The sequence below is a fragment of the Aedes albopictus genome, chromosome 2 (assembly GCF_035046485.1).
Source record: "Aedes albopictus strain Foshan chromosome 2, AalbF5, whole genome shotgun sequence".
In the NCBI taxonomy this organism is placed as follows: Eukaryota; Metazoa; Arthropoda; class Insecta; order Diptera; family Culicidae; genus Aedes; species Aedes albopictus.
This window is the reverse complement of record NC_085137.1, coordinates 18,015,495-18,033,802: the sequence shown is the minus strand read 5'-3', so window position 1 is coordinate 18,033,802 and position 18,308 is coordinate 18,015,495. Positions and strand designations below refer to the sequence as shown.

The following is an 18,308-nucleotide window of genomic DNA, read 5'->3' as shown; positions in this document are numbered from 1 at the left end:
TTTAGTTAATTGAACAGCTTTTGTTGCATTCTATAACATTGAAATCCAACTTTAAATGGTACCTGTTAATTTGTAGGGTGTGAATTGAAGGTTGGTTCAACAAGTGAATCTGGCAAAGTGAAAATTGAATGGTGATGAAGAACAACTCGGATAGCTGCTGCTTTGGTACGGTTGCCTTCGTCGCAACCGCAAAACCAGAAAAATGGTCAACTCGTTTGTGGAGTGAAATTGAAACGTGAATTATTTTCGTAATTATTCTATTTCCAGTGCTATACGGGCTGGTTATTGATAGTCTACATCTTTTTGCTTCCATCTGATGAGCCATCGGCAAAGGTATGTTGAAATATTTGTAATTATTGGCTCTTTTCCGTCTGATATGACGGGAATAAGTGCATATGACGAAGTAGAATTCAACCCTAGTTTTATGCTGTATCATGATCTAAACATTATGAAAACTGCAAAGATCATGGATTCTTAGTGTTACGAAATGAAGCAGAACGAGAAAAGGCAAAATGACACTCTTTCAGTGGTCTGCATAAGACTTCACCATTCGAACGGAATCAATCGGTGCCGTAATCGCTTGGTTTCGAATAGGATGAAATTGAGAGCGTGACCCAGCTAATACAAAGTCTTATATGATGTTGAATAGGATGCTAAAGTGGAGGCCATATGCGTACATGCTTGCATTTAACCGCGTGTAAAGTGTGCGTAGATCGCCTCCACTTTGGCATCCTATTCATCATCATATGCGATCATGTGTTGACTGGGGAGATTACTGATGGCACACAAACCCTAGTAAGCCAACGACGTCTGATAGTATACTATGCAATGGTAAAAATCAGTTCCTAAATTCCCATTGCTGCTGGATACTGCGGTCTAAGATAAAAATGCCAAGTTCCATCTTTTTTTTCTGTTATGGCTAGTTTCCACCTGGTAAGTACTGTGTAAAAAGATAGGACAAGTAATGGTCTCGTAAAACTTATGCAATCAAAATTACTTAAGCGTTCGCAGTTGATAAGTAATTCACAGCCAGAAAGAATTGCCAACAGATGGCACTGTTATGCGATGCTGTCAGTCATGATGTTAATTTTCCCAGGCCCCTGACACGGCCTATATCAATGCATTAGAATCATGGTAGACAAGATGTCCTGGGCGCTAATAAATAGCGCCCACTGTCAAATGCGAAAACATCAACAATTTTTTGTTTAACATGTCTTTTGGTTTGTTGACCAGTTTTTGGAATCATTTTTTCCATCTCTTATGATTACAAAACACTTCAAACTCGCTTTAATATTTATGTACGGTAAGAGGAGCATGCGATTAGTTGAATAAAGCAACCCAACAAACACGCATTGTGAATGTGATTTCGTGTGTGGCTCACAGCATCAAACAAAAGCTGCGTTTGTTGATTACACGCTCGTTTCAATTTGCACGAATATGAGTATAAGGCAGTAAGATGTTGGCTACGATAAATTTCATTGATGCCAGGGGCCTGAATTTTCCGTACGGAATAATATGTCGATGTATTATTCCGTGAGTAAAAGTGACATTTATCTTTCTATTTTAATTCATCTTTCGCACCAAAGACATCAGTGTGCATTAAGCTGTTAGTACACAGGGGCCTTATAGGCCTGTAGTACATAGGGTCAAATATTTGACAAGGAAAGAACTCAAGAAACAACATCAGTTTGAAGCGGAAAACGCAATGGGGCCGGCAACGGAATGCGGAAGCACTGCGGAATGGACCAATCCGCAAGTATGCCGCTGCGGCAAAACACAATGGGTGCGTAATTCCTGCGGTTAATTTCAAAACAACTTCAGTTCGGTGAATATGTTTGTTTCCTGGAAGAAAAGAATTATGTGAGAATCTGCAGCATTGCTCTTGCTCTGTTTAGCTCTATCGAAAGAAATCTGAGGTTTCCTAGTTCTCGAAAATTCCTAGAAGAGTTCTTTCAGGAGTTTCCCGATATTTCCTCTAGAATGTCCCCCAGGAGTTCACGGGAATTCATCCAGAAGTTCTCCTCCAGTTCTTCCTCCAGGAGATTATTAGCAATTCCTCCGGAGTTTCCCGGTTATTCCCGAGGGAGTTCCCCGGGAATACCTCCAGGAGTTCCCCGGGAATTCCTCAAAGAGTGTTCCGGAAATCCCTCCAGGGATTCCCCAGGAAATCATCCAGAAATTATCAGGTTTTTCCTCCAGGAAATCCCCGATAAAACTTCCGGGAGTTTCCTGGGAATGCCTCCAGAAGTTCTTCGATAATTCCTTCAGGTGTTTGTCGGGAGAATATCCAGGAGTTCCCCGTGAATTCTTGAAGGAGTTCCCCGAGAATTCCTTTGGGATTCCCCAATGAGTTTTCAAGAAATTCCTCCAGGAATTTCCCAGGAACTCATCAAAAATTACCTCGAGAATTCCACTAGGAATTTTCCGGTAAATTTTCCAGGAGTTCCTCTGAAATTCCGTGCAGTTCTTCAAGAATTCCTGCAGGACTTCCCCGGAGGGATTCCTGGAGCAATCACCAGAAGATCTTCTGGAGCAAATCTCCAGAAATTCCTTCTGAGATTTCTCCAATAATTCCTCTGGAGATTCCTCCAAAAATTCCTCCGGAGATTCCTTCGGGAATTCCTCCGGAGATTCCTCCAGGAATACCTCCTGAGATTCCTCAAGGAATTTCTCCGGGGATTCTTCCAGGAATTTATCCGGAGATTCCTCCAGGAATTTCTCTACAGGTTCCTCCAGGAATTGCTCCAGAGATTCCTTCAGGAATGCCTCCGGAGATTCCTTCAGGAATTCCCCCAAAGATTCCTGCAGTAATTTCTTTGGTGATTCCTCCAGGAATTCTTTCGTAGATTTCTTCAGGAATTCCCCCGGAGTTTTTTCCGAGGGAGGAATGCTCGGGGGAATTCGTGGAGGAATCCTCGGAGGAATTCCTGGAAGAATCTTCGGAGAAATTCCCCGAGGAATCCTCGGAGGAATCTCCGAAGGATTTCCTGGAGGAATCTCCGGAGGAATCCTCGGAGGAATCCTCGGAGGAATCCTCGGAGGAATCTCCGGAGGATTTCCTGGAGGAATCTCCGGAGGAATTCTGGGAGGAATTTCTGGAGTAATCTCCGAAGAAACCTCCGGAGGAACTCGTGGAAGAATCTCCGGAGCAATTTCTGGAGGAATCTCCGGAAGGTTTTCCCCGAGGAATTTCCGAAAAAAATACTGCAGGAATCTCAGGAGGAATTTCTGGAGAAATCTCCGGAGGAGTAGGAATCTCCGGAGGAATTCCTGAATGGATACCTGATCTCCCTGATGCCATTCCTGGTGTAATCTTAAAAGAAAATCCTGGAGAAATACCAGAAGAAACTATAAGAGGAACCCAACAATTTACTCCTAGAGGAAATCTAGAAGGAGCTTCTGGAGGAATCCCGGAAGAAGTTGCTGCAGGAAGGATTTCCCAGATAGTAATACCATTAAAAGTTCCCCCAGAATCCCAGCGCATCTCTCATCAGTATTTTCCATGGAAAGCTTCACAACTCCGTTGGAATCTCACTATCTGGATTTTCCCCAGAAGCCCACCCAAAAGTTTTAAATTGAATCTGTTTCCACACACGCGCGCGAAAAAGTACATTTCAATTTCAATAACATTTCCTGAGGAAACGAACGAAAAAGTCCAAATCGTAAACAACCTGGTGCCCTTTTCTTCACATCCTTCTTACAGCATCGTTTCGTTAAAATACTGTCAGTTAAACAAATGTCAAAATTACTTACGGAAAAAGGTGAAATTTTACTTGAGCGCTCTACTTGGCAACAGGAAACTTAGCTTTACCCGGTAGATAAGGTACACACACCAAGTTCTTGGCAGAAAAAAAAAAGAACTGAAAAACTGTTCATCAGAATCGATTCGAGAATTACATTCTATCCCATGTGGAATTGGATGAACTTGATTGATAGATGCTACAAACGAGTGGCGAATGCAATTTTTACGTTGAGTGCTCTCTCTTAATTAGAAGCTCAAATTGCCGATCTGTAAAAATGACTATTGAGAAGCTCAAGAGCTTCCGTTTGCTATATTTTTTTTTAAATATCCATGATGGATCTTTGTGATTTTGATTTGAATTTGTTCGGTAGTTGCTGGTCAGTTTTCGCGGATTGCAGGTATATTCCAGAGCACTTGAATCAGCCTGTAGCTATTTTTTGATTGGAAGCGGTAAGCCACCGCAGTATGACGGTTCGCTACCAAGCTACCTAGCCACCGACACTGACTGACAGTAATTGAGTTGCTCTCTTCTTGCTGAACAATTTAACTTAGTTGTAGAGAACACAGGTCATCATCACCGGTAGCACCAAGTTCAAAAATATTGTTCAAAGTAATCCAACCCCATGGGGTTCCGATCTCCCGCTGGTGGCATCACTCGAAAGCTTCTCACTTTTCCCGGACGGAGGCAACGACGACGGCGACGACGACAGCCAGAGAGCCAGGCAATTCGGAAGCATATTATCCTTTGCCTCCCGGCAAAACGGGAAAAGACAGATGGTGTAAATTTCTTCTTCGCCATCAACCATCCATTTTGCTGGAAGTCAGCCTCCAGCGGCGCAGAGCCAATCTGAGCAAGTGCAAACGTTGCACCTTGCCACTTCTGAAAAAACGGGTAATTTAATTCCGAACAGGATTATGCGATGGGAAAACGCTTCGTCGGAGATGGCCGGCCCGAATGTCCTATAAATAAAGTCGTCATCCATTCCAATACCGAGTGTCGGACTGCTGCAGTTACGGACGGATGGGCGAACGGTGGAATTTCCTTCCAAAGCTTGCTTCTAGCTAGGACATGAACGACGATGACGACGACGAGCGCAAGCAGAAATGGCGCATTTTGGGTGGAATTTTCAAGGCAATTGAAGAAGTGGTCGGTTGCTTCGGGATTATCTTGATAGAGTGCCACAGTTAGCTTTCTGGCATCGTGACCTAATGGAGCTGTTTTTGCTGGCCATTTGCCAAGTGACACAAGGATGGGGTAACGCGCAAAAAGAATGGGAACAGCGGAGTTGCGACATATTGAGATGAATGATTTGGGCAATGCTGATGGCTTAAAGTTTGAGAGACTGTTTCACAGACATAATTTCGTTCATTTATTAGAAGATATGTCATATACTAACCTGAAGTTGTTTTACCAATCAAACTGCAAAGCATTGATCAAAAGGAATTGAAATTGTCCCCTAAGCAACAATGAACATTAGTAGGAAGTTACGAAGGTCATTAAATTGTCAGCTCTTCCCCGACATTGTTTCAACGATTGCCCACAAAACGCAGTAGAAAAACTCTTAAGCACCTAGAAGAACGACGTAGATAAATGAAAACCCACACACTTACTACCATTGCCAACCAAGCGGCGTAAAATTTTCATTTTTCGTTTGTTCGAGTCCCAAGCGACGACGACGCTGCGATGGTGCTAAATAATTCACAGGATTTTCCATAGTTGGAGACCAGTTTCACTTCGTTGCTCTTGCGGACGACGCGACGGAGCTATCGAATGACAGGAATCGAAATTGCGATTCCTGTGCTGTAGGGGAACAAAGCCCAAAACGCCAAGATGGGGTAAAATGGCCCAACTCATAAAATCATTCCTGAATGGGACTTGATCATTGCTATAGGTGAATGGTGTCAAGATATGTTTGCTTCAAACATTCTTTTAGAAGCTAGGCCACCAAACCCACGAAAAATCCTTTGATTTCCCAATGAAAATTGGCAACTTCCGGTTTTACGTGCTTGCAATTAAGGTTTTCTGGTGATTTTACTACCAGCCAAGTGTTTCCAACGAGATTGAGGCACACATGGAGACGCATGGTTGTTGATGTCTAAGCTTTCCATGTTAGGGGTCATTCAAATATTACGATCATCGTTTTGCGGGGAGGGGGGTAACACTCCATTTATTGAGTATACGAAAAGAGCGAGACAGAGGGGGGAAAAGGAGTCGGAAATGCCCGAAAACTGATAGACGTAATTTTTGAATGTTTTCATGAAGTGGCATCTTACCCCATGGCAGATGGTCGTTTTGCACCAGTTCCGTTTTACGAATCAGTTTTTAAAATCGCTGAAAATCGATGAAAATGCAATAGTTTTGTGAATATTTTTGCTGAAGTATCGAGCAAATATTGTCTAGTTGCTGTTACCACTTTGGAAGCCTAACAAATGAGGCTAATTATCATTGAAAACGATGAAAGTTTGAAAAATGGCATTTTACCCCACTTGACCCTACATTATTGAGTATCATCCATTTCCGCTAAGTACCCGTGGCACTACTGCTGCTGCTGTTGTCGCTCGCTTTGCCGGTCGGTCGGTGGTTCAATGGGGACGCATGGCTTTTGGTAATAAAGTGGAACACAGTTTACATGCAGGTAGCCACATTTTTCAATTAGAAGTTATCATTTCTGTCAGAGCATAACTCTCAAAACTTGTTCTACAGCATTGTTCTGTTATATATAAAATGATATTCCTTCTTTAAAGTGCCAGCGAGAGATAATCTCACATTTAGTATTATGAGGTTTCTCCAAATAGTCTAGTGGATAAGCCTTTAATCCGAAAACGATGGGTTCGAGTCCCGTTCCGATAGTGTAATATTCTCGACTTACTATGCATAGTGTACCATTGTGCTTGCAGTTACGCCATTATGATAATAAACTTAAGATTACTAGGATTACTTGAATTGGTGATATAAAAATTCGCAGAAATAGTGATTCTAAGTCAAATGATAAATGAGAGGACAAACTGGACGAAAACGGTTTTCCTGGGAAGCTGACTAGGACTGATTAAAGCAACGATGGACGGTGTGTAAAACTGCGTAAGGGTTTCGGGTGAACTATCCAGTTCATTCGAATCTCGCCGGGGACTGCGACAAGGTGACGGACGGAAGGTGTGATGCGACGAGCCGGGCTCAACAGCCGGGGAACGATTTTCACAAAATCCGGTCAATTTGTGTGCTTTGCGGATGACATGGACATTATCGCCAGAACATTTGGAATGGTGGCAGAGCTGTACATCCGCCTGAAACGCGAAGCAGCAAAGGTCGGACTGGTGGTGAATGCCTCAAAAACAATGTACATGCTGGTAGGTAGAACCGAACACGACCGGATCCGTCTGGGTAGTAATGATACGATAGACGGGGATACATTCGAGGTGGTGGAGGAATTCGTCTACCTCGGATCCTTAGTGACGGCTGACAACAACATGAGTCGTAAAATTCGGAGCGCATCATCAGCGAAAGTCGGTCTACTACGGGCTCCAGAAGAAACTGCGGTCGAAAAAGATTCACCCACGCACCAAATGCACCATGTACAAAACGCTAATAAGACCGGTGGTCCTCTACGAACACGAGACGTGGACCATGCTCGAGGAGGACCTGCGAGCACTAGGAGTTTTCGAGCGACGCGTGCTAAGGACGATTTTTGGCGGTGTGCAGGAGAACGGTGTGTGACAGAGAAGGATGAACCACGAGCTCGCTGTACTTTACGGCGATCCCAGCATCCAGAAGGTGGCCAAAGCCGAAAGGTGGGCAGGGCCTGTTGCAAAAATGCCGGACAACAACCCTGCAAAGCTGGTGTTTGCTACAGATCAGACACATAAGCGATTAGCAGAAGATAAAGGACAATTAATTCCAAAACATTTTTTCGTCCCCTGTTGGGGAAATTAAGCCACTGCGTCCAATAAGCTGAACTTTTGTGGCATAATTCAGAGTGGGTTTCAGACGGAACGTTGAAAAACACATTTCTAAAAAAAATAGTGATGTGAACAGAACAGAAAGATTAAAGTTTGAGTTAATCTGCAGTATAAGTATTCTAGTTTTTGATATTTCTGTTTCTGTTTCTTCTACTCGAAAGGCATTACAATTATGGTACGACTCCATAGCATTGGAGTCTCCATTCCCTTGTATGAAAAGAGATGAAAAAAACACAGTGCTATTTTTAATAAGTTCGGCTACAGTAAAATTCACTTGAAAACAGATACAATTTGTTGCTTGAAATTATGATTTGTTTTTCTTTGAAGATTGACTGAAATTTCAAGAAGTGTCACGCAAACTCATTGAAAAAATCAATTTCGAACAGTTACTTCAGTGAAACTAAAATATGATTTTTTCTCAGTGTACTCATAAAACTTTACACAACGATTACATATGGCTCTTTCTGTTTCCTCTCAGCAGCAAATTGCCCCCTAATGAAGGTGAAATGAATTCCATTCCTTTGTGCATTATGTGCAAGCCTAGAATTCACAGAAATAAACACTTATTAATGAACAAATAAATCCTGGCAGAAGTAAAATCTCTTCAGAACCATTTCTGGGAACTCTCGCTAACATTTTTTTGCTAAGGTTACTCATCAAGTGTGAAGTGAGCAACACCCTTACCGTTGAAACTTTGAAGAAATGGTCAGACTGTACACTTTGTCAAAATATATGGCAACCTATCTCTTTTACATGGCATGTGCCATATGCTTCTCGTGTACACGTCACCAATAAAATATCAGATCAATACATTTCTCGCATTTGCCACAAGTACCCAAACATTAAAAGGGGTTCAAAGGGGGACTTGCATTAATGGATTCACTGGCTACGGTGTCTACAGCGAACATTCCACTGCCCTCCGAATGCTACAGGAATGTAATACAGTTCATGTTGGTGAGCTGGCAGCACTTATCAATGCTTTGGGGACGATGTCCAGCATAACCGCAGGTCATTTTTTTTTATCTTCTCAGAAAGTCTTGGTTCCATTGGGGTCTCTGGACGATGAAAGCTTAAAAGCGTAATCAAGCAGACGGCTGCACATGTCGAAAGATCATACAAGATTACCATTGAATGGGTCCCCTCACATTGCTATATTTATGGAAATGAGAAGGCGGTCTCTCTCGAGCAAAGGTGGCTGCAAAGCAAAGTGAGGTCTATGATAGAAACAATTCACTCGAAAATTTATCTAGAGTTTCCTCCAATTAAAAAAAAAAAGATTGTTCAGAAGGCAAACTAGGACAGTGATAACATTCGATTTATACCTAATGTTTTTTTTTTTGCAATCGTGGCATTATCAGAAGGTCGGCTCTAGAGGCACGTTATCCTTTATTTGGTATATTTGTGCCAAAGCACGGTATACTGGGTATGGGCATGTAAATAGACATTTTGTTCTCTTAATGTCAATATCTGTCCACAGTGGTTCCGGGTCATTTGGCCGAATTCCGTTTTTTTTCCTTCTAAACCATAAGGGGATAATCTGCCCAACAGACACCCTAACAGAAGGTTAGGGTAGTGTAGGTCTGAGGCCGTCTTCTACAACAAAAGTAAAAGCCAGGACTACTCTCTCCTCGTACCCACTAAACCATTCCTATGGTCGCCAAACCCTACGTCTCTCCGGAACCACCCAGAAGGTATTGCTTCAGAGAGGGGCTAGTGCACATCGCACCCACAAGGTTAGCTGCGTAGCCTGCAGCAACGAACATCGATGACTCGCTTTGGAGAGTTCATCACGGTAGCAGGCTGGCGCTTAGCCAGTTTCCCGAGTGGTCCTCGCCACTCCCTTTGTCCTCGGAAGGCGGGCAGGGTCAACCCCGCCCGCGCCCAACTGCTTTGCAGACATCAAGAACTGATGCCCACGTGCAACCCGATCTGACCTGCTGAAGGCAAGGGTATCACTACCCTTCAGGCCCTATCAGCTGCACCAGAAGGTTGCTGACAGCAGGGTCTCCACCTGCCCCGACCCTTGCCGGGGACCAATTCCGTTTGCGAAATGCTGTTTGGCCACCTGTTGTTCAGCCGAAAGGGTCAATTGACCGAAACCCGTTTGGCCGAATGCCGTCTGGCCGAAAAAAGGAAAGATGAACTTAAGGCGAAACTGGAAGCATTTCCTCATTTTTTTGGTTTTTGATTTTTTTATTAAACAACGAAGCAATATTTTCAAAATCGGTTTTCGTACACATGTTGAGTATGGATCAAGGTATCTTCTGATTTTTTTTTGTGGTCGAAATTGTTTTCCATTTTTGCAGAAACCTTTTTTTGTGAAATTTTGTTCAAAAATGGTTTCTGCAAAAACGAAAAACATTTTCCACAACAAAAAAAAAATCAGAAGATACCCTGATCCATACTCTAAATACATGTGTACGAAAACCGATTTAAAAAGGACGCACGCCTATTCCAGACAAAAACTGCACCGCGTTCGCTTTTACAACAATTAAAAGAGTTAAAATAAACAGTTTAGTAAGAAGCTACATAAACCAATCCACCAGATGTAAAGGCACAGCCACAGCTATAATGGCACGGCTATGCTGAGGATTACGGGTTCGATTCCACGGTCGGTCCAGTAATTTCTCGTGAAGGACATTTTCCGGACTTTCTAGGGCATAGAGTATATTCACGCCTGCCACACGATATGCAAAATGGTCATTAGCAGAGGAAGCTCTCAGTTAATAACTGGAAGTGCTCATTAAACACTAAGCTGAGAAGCAAGCTTTGTCCCAGTGCACTGGGACTGTAGTGGGAACGTTATCCAAAGAAGAAGAGTTGGATAAAGAATTGCTCAAAAGAAAGGAGCTTTGGCAGATAATGTCAAAATATGGTTTTCCAGCGAAACTAATAAGGCTGATACATGTAACGTAGGAAGAATCAAAATCAAGTATTCGGAACGCAGAAGAAGTGTCTGCATCGTTCGTGACCTTAGATGGATTGTAGCAGGGTGATGATTGTTCCAATTGATAACATGGAAACTCTACACGTTCGGGAAAACATCGCCTGACACCGACAAAGAGGTGAATTTATTTAAAAAAATCGAATTATTCTTTCTGATATTTTTTGACATTTCTAACAGTTTTTATGCATTATATAGTGTGCCCAGAATTTCTTCTCGTATTTCATTGGCCGAAATTCGAATCAAGTATATTCACAGATAAAAAAATGGGATTTAAACGTCATGTAAACTTCGGTTTAGTTATGTAAACTTAGTGTTATGATGGTTTACATGATATATTATGTACATTTGTGTTATAGAGCCATGCTGAATTACATGACATGTAATGGAAGTTTACATTATATTTTATGACTTTTATATGACTTTTATTATGTATGTCATGTAAACTTCTGTGATATCCCACGCTCCATTCATGTGCATCATCTGTCACAGAATTTTACACTCTTTTTTCAATCTGTGTTGTAAATGGTACATAGTTCGACCAAAATACTGCATTAGTTCAAACATTGGATTAACAACATAAAACGAGCTCACCAATTGACATGCAATCCTTAATCGTTCTGTCGCTGCTATCTGGACGCACGGTTGCAGCAAATGAAATGCGTTGGCCCAAGCCAAATCCCGTTGTCACTGTCTGACAAGGGACCGAGAAGCGGGGATGGGTTACGGTCACGCACATGAAAACGTTACGGAGAAGCAGCAAACAAAGATATCAAATCTTGTAAATTAGCAGATGCCTATGTATATTTATTCAATAAGTTTGTGCGTAGGTCATGCATACATTTATAGAAATTGAATCGTAGGAATTGAATCGTTTACTTTTGGAAACGTTGATTGATGACCTCGAGCCAATAAATTGGTATGCCCACCCTTCTTTCATCACACAGCAATTGATGAGGTTGTCCACGGTTGCGACGATCTTGATATCATCACCGTCGTCGTCGGTTGTCCTTATTACTTCCTCCCCATAAAGGACTAACAATGCATGTACGCACCATCCTCATATAAACACATATCAGTAAAGCTCATTTGTCACCGGAGCGTGGCCTTGCTTGGCCGGATATTTGGCACCATCATTACCAGTTTTGCTCTGAACCGGTGGTCGGCCGTCCTGTCAACGATTTCATCGCTGCCGAACGCAATCAGGAAAAAAGAACCACTCACTCCGCAAATCCCACGGGAGTTTTTGTATTTTGATGTTTCTCTTTTTCCTTGCAGAAAATTTCGGACTATGAAAAAAAAACCGGCTGAAACACATTTGTACACACGCGCATATGTGCACCATCAACGAACACGTAACAATTGTTGGGTGTCCACCAGCGTCAAGCCATGAGCCATCTCCATGGCAAAAGTTTCGGGAGTTCAAATTATGATCCTGATGAATAATGGATGGTGATAAATCTTCATGAAAAAATATGAGATGAAACTTTATTGTCATCCTACTGGTCGTGTGATGGTGGGATTTTTGTTGCTCTTTCTCTGAACTCTTTCATATTCCTTACTATGCCACCGCCTATCTTTGTTTTTTGTTCGTTGGTTTGTACAGTTTTCTCAGTGGATGCTCTCACTACTCACCATAATGCAGAGGATTCCATTCTACTGGGGAAGCGATGAAAGTGTTATGATTGCAAGTATGATTGTGGTTGCACCTGAAATTGAAACGATGAAATAAATGTGTGAGTTAGCTCTTTAAAGTTGAGTAAAAACGGAGATCAGTTTTTTTTTTATTAAATTTTAAATTCAATTGTTTTTTACTTCAAGTTGTATTCACTGCTATGTTTCAATAGGTATTCAGATCCTTCTGGAAAATCTGAAAATCCGTTTGAATTTTCTGACCAATAACTCATCCCCAACAGGACCGGAACTTTTCATCCATGCTCTTCATCTAGTTTGGCGCATCAGTTTGAGTTGGGGAAAAATAAACATTCGCTATCCATACAATGTTGTGTCCTGAAATGCTGCACACAGTGAATGAAAGGATCAAAACCCGAAACTCAATTACTTTGTAAATTTGTTTATAGTCGACCACAGGAGTATTTTCAAGTTGCCGCTATACAATCGGAACGAATGCAATTTTGCTACAGTAGTTTGGGGCACTGCCCAGATGAATGGAATTGAAATTGAAAGAAAGGATTTTCGAATGAATTTCATCGATACACAGACTCAAATGGTTTGAAAACCTGCGTTTGGATCCAGTGTTAATGTGATAATTATGAATAAATTTAGAATGAAGTGTAAATTGGAAACATAGTCCAATAGGAATGAACGTGTTTGAAATTTTGATCTGTACAACAGAATACGTGTTTGTTGAACAAATTGAAATGGTTCGGAGTCACAAACTTGCATACTTCAATTAAAGATGTAGTCAGCGGTAGAGAGGTAATATTTTGCGTCGTTAGTGCGGGTATGTGGAGAAAAAAGTATGGATGGATGTTTATGGGTGAGCTCGTTCCATATTATAAACAATGACTGTATATGAAATCGCCTTATTTGTGGCTGGTGACATCACTGATATGAACATTTTTGGAATTCTCGATGGTGTACATCGACTATGGTAAGCTTTATGTATGCTTCATTTGTTAAATCTTTGTAAAATTGATACAATTCAGATTAATTTGATCAAACACGAAGTGCAGCTATGAATGTTACGAACAATTAGGCTCATTATACTCATGCTTAAATAGAGCAAATATTTATGAATGATGACAACACCACAAAACAAGATCACTGCAGCACTCATTATCCTTTATTCTTCAAGCTAATAATTATTCACAAAATGCAACCAACCTGTTCAGCATGTTATGGCTACCATCATGCAACATAATGGACCTCATTTGCATTACATTGAAATAAGCTCATTTTTGGAATTGATATCATGCACAAACTGCTCATGCATCTTCCCACACTTTGCGCACTTCCTCTTTGTCGGCTCGTTGAAACAACAAGTAAAAATTTATTCACTTTCATTATTTATGAAGCGTAATCACATTTTTCACCTCGGCCGTCTCTCCTCGCTATACCACCACCACGGACAACTGTTCCGATTGTGGTGGGGGGGGGGGGGGTGGTTACTTCATATGCCAATTTCAGCTCGTCCTTGCACATGCATTATCTGAACACACACACGGATAAAAAAAGCGAGACAACGAAAAAATCATACGCGATTTCCTACCGTAATGAAGCGTTTATATTTTTAATTACGCCACTCGAAAATTCAATCAAGGTGGCTTTAATTCCGGTGAGATTCCAGCCAAATGCGAAAATCAAAAACCACCGGATTAATCACCTACCTGGGGATGCTTTTCTACCGGGAACGATCAAAGGGTTTGCGAAAAGGGATGTGTGATAGCCATGCGAAAGGAGTAATCTATGATCAATGATGGACAATGGAAATTGTATTGAAAGCTGCAATTGCAAGGCAATATTTTAACTTCATGTTTTCGAATTCTTCCCAACTTTAAAACTCAATAACTATATCGACGAAATTGAGTGTTTGTTAAATAACAGAATTCCTTGGAGTTGATATGATTTCCGATTTCAATATCAAAAGAACGTGCCTTGCATTTAGTATCATCCATTTCTACGATGTCTAGAGTACTCGGAAGCTTCAGATGACAATACAGAACGCTTTCAATCCTTTTATTAGAGTTATTTCAATGCTATTCATCAAATGGCCATAAGCATCCACTTCCATAAATGGGTGATGGTAACGGTGGCTTGTTTATCACAGCAGATGATAAAAAAAAAACAACTTTCAATGAAGCTGTGATAGTTATTTTTAGAGATCAAAATTCTCTTAAACTAGACTATAATACTCACATGTGGAAGGAATTTAGTTTTGAGAACAGTATCGTTTAATAGATTTGGATAACTGACACTGAGGAAGATTACAAGTGGTAGTCGAAATACGCGTATCTGTCGAAGTATAAGTAACATATGACGGAGTTAAAGGGTACAAAACTGATTACACCTATTACTGAGTTGTTTATTGGCCAATCTATTAAAATTTTCATCAGAAATTTGTCATTTTTTTTACCACAGGTTGTTCTATCCAATGTCACTGGCGATAGAACTGCTAACTTTTTGGGTAGATTTTCCTTCTTTTAATATATGTATGAAGCAATATTTAAAAAAAAACATATTGTTTAACAATGACTTCACGCTTCGCAACAACGACCTCAGCAACTTTTTTCACACTGTCTTATGTGACTACCAGAAAGAGAAAACATCAACATTCGTACAACGTTTTGTTGTAGCGTGAACTTTTTTTAAAAAAGGCCTAAGACGTTCTTTACCCTTTTCAAATGTCCTTCAACCCTCTTTACCCAACCCAGCCTTTAGATGGTTATAGTTTGAGCATTTTTGTAATTTTTGTTTTGTGGAAAATTAAAATTGTATATTTTGGTTGATACTTAGGACTGTTCTGTATATCTCAAAATAATGTGTGGTGTATTTCAAAGCGTATTTACATTTTTTTAATAATCATTGAAAAATTGATGTTTTGGTCACCTTTTAGAAGTCATTGTTTATTTTGTATTGAATCGCTACAATTGACATATTTTATTTTTTCCCAAATAATTCTATCTTAGTTTAATTGTTTAATGGGGTCGAATACATTCCAAAATCATTTTCCTTAAAATTACACGGGAAATAAAATTTTCCATGAAAAAAAATAAAAATAAAAATATTTCAACAATAATCATAAAATCTCAAAATGTTTTCATCTCAAAATATCCGTACTTCAAATAGGCTTCCAGGAAAAACATAAAAATGTGTTCAAAAATCAAAATTAGAAAAATCAAAAACCGAAACTCACGAAATCGAGAATTTAAAAAAATCATCTTCCAAAACATGTTTAAATCGATTTTAGATGACGAAAAAAGATATTTCTCGGTTTATCCCAAAGGATTTATTGGGAAGTCACTGGAAGCTTTCCCAGCGTTTTTTTTTCGAGAAATTTTCCTGGATTACTTGATGGGACTCTCCTGGGATTTCTCCAGGAACTTTTCCAGGTGTGTTTTTTCCAGAGGCTATACCAGTGCCTTGGATTATATCAGGATCATTTTCTCCCAGCCTTTTTTTCAGAGGTTTTTCATCCGGAGTTTCTCTTGGAATCTCGCTCAGAATTTTTCCAAAAGTTCCTTTCAGCATCTTTCACGAAGTTCCTACCAGGATTTCGCTTCGAGATTACTTCTGGGATTCTTTTGAAAAAATTAAAGGATTACGCCCGTGATTTCCACTGAAGGAACCTCTTGGGTTTTTCCCAAGAAGCCCGAGCGAAATTTTAGGAGAAATTCACAAAGGAGCTAGGAAAAAATGCTGTAAGAAAATCTCTTACAAAAGTTTCCGGAGGAATGCTAGTAGGAATTAGACGAAAACCAAAAATATTATTGCAAAAATCCCGGGATGAATTCCGGGAGAAAATCCGTGAGCAATCTCGGAAACAAAAATCCTGAAAAATGCCGGAATGAATTCAATAACGAATCACGGGAGAAATAATAGACAGATGAATTTAAGGATAATTTAAAACTTAATCATAAACTTCTGTTTTTGTAATATCTGTATCTATGTATATAAATTTCTAGCTTTCAATGGAGATTTAAGCATTATTCAATACTTTTGCTATTTATGCTATTATATTCACCCAAGTAACATTTTTTAGTTGAATAGGCTAGAAGAGGTTCTTATGATCATCATAAAACCAAAATAAAAGGTATAAGGTTTCATGACGGTTCTGAAAACCTCTACAAGACTGATTTGCCATCAAATTGTTACTTGGGAGGGACGAAAATTTGCTAAGGAAATGAAGAAACTGAAAAATGCCATGCTACTTTGCTTCTATTGCTTGGATCTCTATGAAAATTTGACACAGTATTCTGAGGAACCCATACTTCGAGATAAAAGAATAAAAAAAAAACAAAACGATGTTGCGTCAACAAAATTGCAATTTTTTCAAATGCTTTGCTGCTATCAACTGATAGTTCTGTGACATCTGTCAGTTAATGTAGTTATCAAATTTCATTAAAATCGAAATGTAAAATGATGCAGTTATCGATCGTATACTGTTGTTAAAAATCATCCAGTTTGCACTGAGTGAACGTTCTTCTTCTTCTTCTTCTTCTTTTTCTTTATGGCTTAACGTCTCCACTGGAACTTGGCCTGCCTCGCTTCAGCTTAGTGATCTTTGAGCACTTCCGCAGTTATTAATTGAAAGGCTTTCGTTGCCTGCCATTGCATGCATTTGTATATTGTGAGGCAAGCACAATGATTTTCCTGACTGGAACGGGAATCGAACCCGCCGTCTCCGGATTGGCGATCCATAGTCTTAACCACTAGATTAACAATTAACAATTAACCCAGCGAACGTCTACTGCACATGTTTAGTTTGAAATATATGCTATTTCTATAGTGGAGTCTCGAGCCGTGCGGTTAGGGTCACCAAGCTTCTAATCGCACCATGCTATGGGGTGATGGTTCGATTCCCGCTCCGGACGATGAAACTTTTCGTGAGAATATTTTCTTCTCCGTATCCACTGGTGCATGCTACGTGTGTCCCTTGTCTAGTGTAAAGTTTCATTCAGTCTGTACAGCTTCTGGCTGAAGACGGTGTCCGCGTCTTTTTTGTTATATACTGATAGCGAGATATAATCGAAATAAAATATCGTCTCACTCAAAGTGCAAATTTTCGATAATAACAATCCGTGTGGTCAATTATGATTTTCAAACAATGTACAGATGGGTAAATTATTGGTTGAATTGGGGAAAGATCCATAGCTCAGGTGAAATTTTAACTCACGACCCTTATTCGGTAGACAAGTGCTTCAGCAACTAAGCTACTGAGCCAATTAATGACCCGGCATTTAAGTTGTCATAAGGTAATTCAAATCTCATCGATCTATATCATCTTCCCCTAAACCGGAAATATAATCATCTCTGTTGTACATATGTACTACGAGCGAAAGCGATTTATTTATTGTTTGAAACTATTTGCCTATCGTACAGGAACCGTTTCCAAATGATTATTTGAAAATCATAAAATATCGTGCATAATTAGAAAAACCACTGTCGCCGTCATGAACATGAACTTGTGTACGCTGGTCACTGCGAAGTCGTGTGTGAAATTCTACTGTGATAATAATGAATTCAGGCCGAGTCTAAATGGGTGCAAATGTCGCAATACCAGATAGCCTAAATACGCTACATACATACATTTATACATGAGATGTACAGATGAGAGTAATAGGGAAAGATGCAAAGTAGGAGGAAAGGGACGAGTCAGTGATTGAACCCTGAAACTTCTACTTATGAATTAGAAGCGGTAGCCACTAGACCACCAAGCTGAGTAATATAACTAAATGGTATGGAAAACTTGATGTTTTCCTATGGATTTTATATAACCCTCCTATGACATCCACGTTGGCGTAGTACACGTTAAGCATGCCTATCTTGGTAATGTTGGCCTAGGTCTTACTAGGGTTAAACATTGAAAATTTTCAGAAAAAAATCTCGGCATGGAAGAAGTTTGATTATAGCATTCTTCTGTGGACTTTACACATTTTGTAGCGGGATCCGTGGAGAAAATTCTACAGTATATTAAATGCTATTGGA

The 18,308-nt window shown here is 40.2% G+C and overlaps 1 protein-coding gene across 6 annotated transcripts in view; it reads right to left on the bottom strand.

The window, feature by feature from the left end:
• Positions 1-18,308, bottom strand: part of LOC109429565 (stress-activated protein kinase JNK) — a 273,562-nt gene that overhangs the window by 69,248 nt on the left and 186,006 nt on the right. For 4 of the 6 annotated variants that reach the window (XM_062849253.1, XM_062849248.1, XM_062849250.1 and 1 more), the window contains one exon: positions 12,276-12,349. The exons of the other annotated variants lie outside the window; for them this stretch is intronic. The gene's annotated coding sequence lies outside the window, so the exon portion shown is untranslated. The remainder of the gene's footprint in view (positions 1-12,275; positions 12,350-18,308) is intronic. 6 annotated transcript variants of the gene reach the window in all.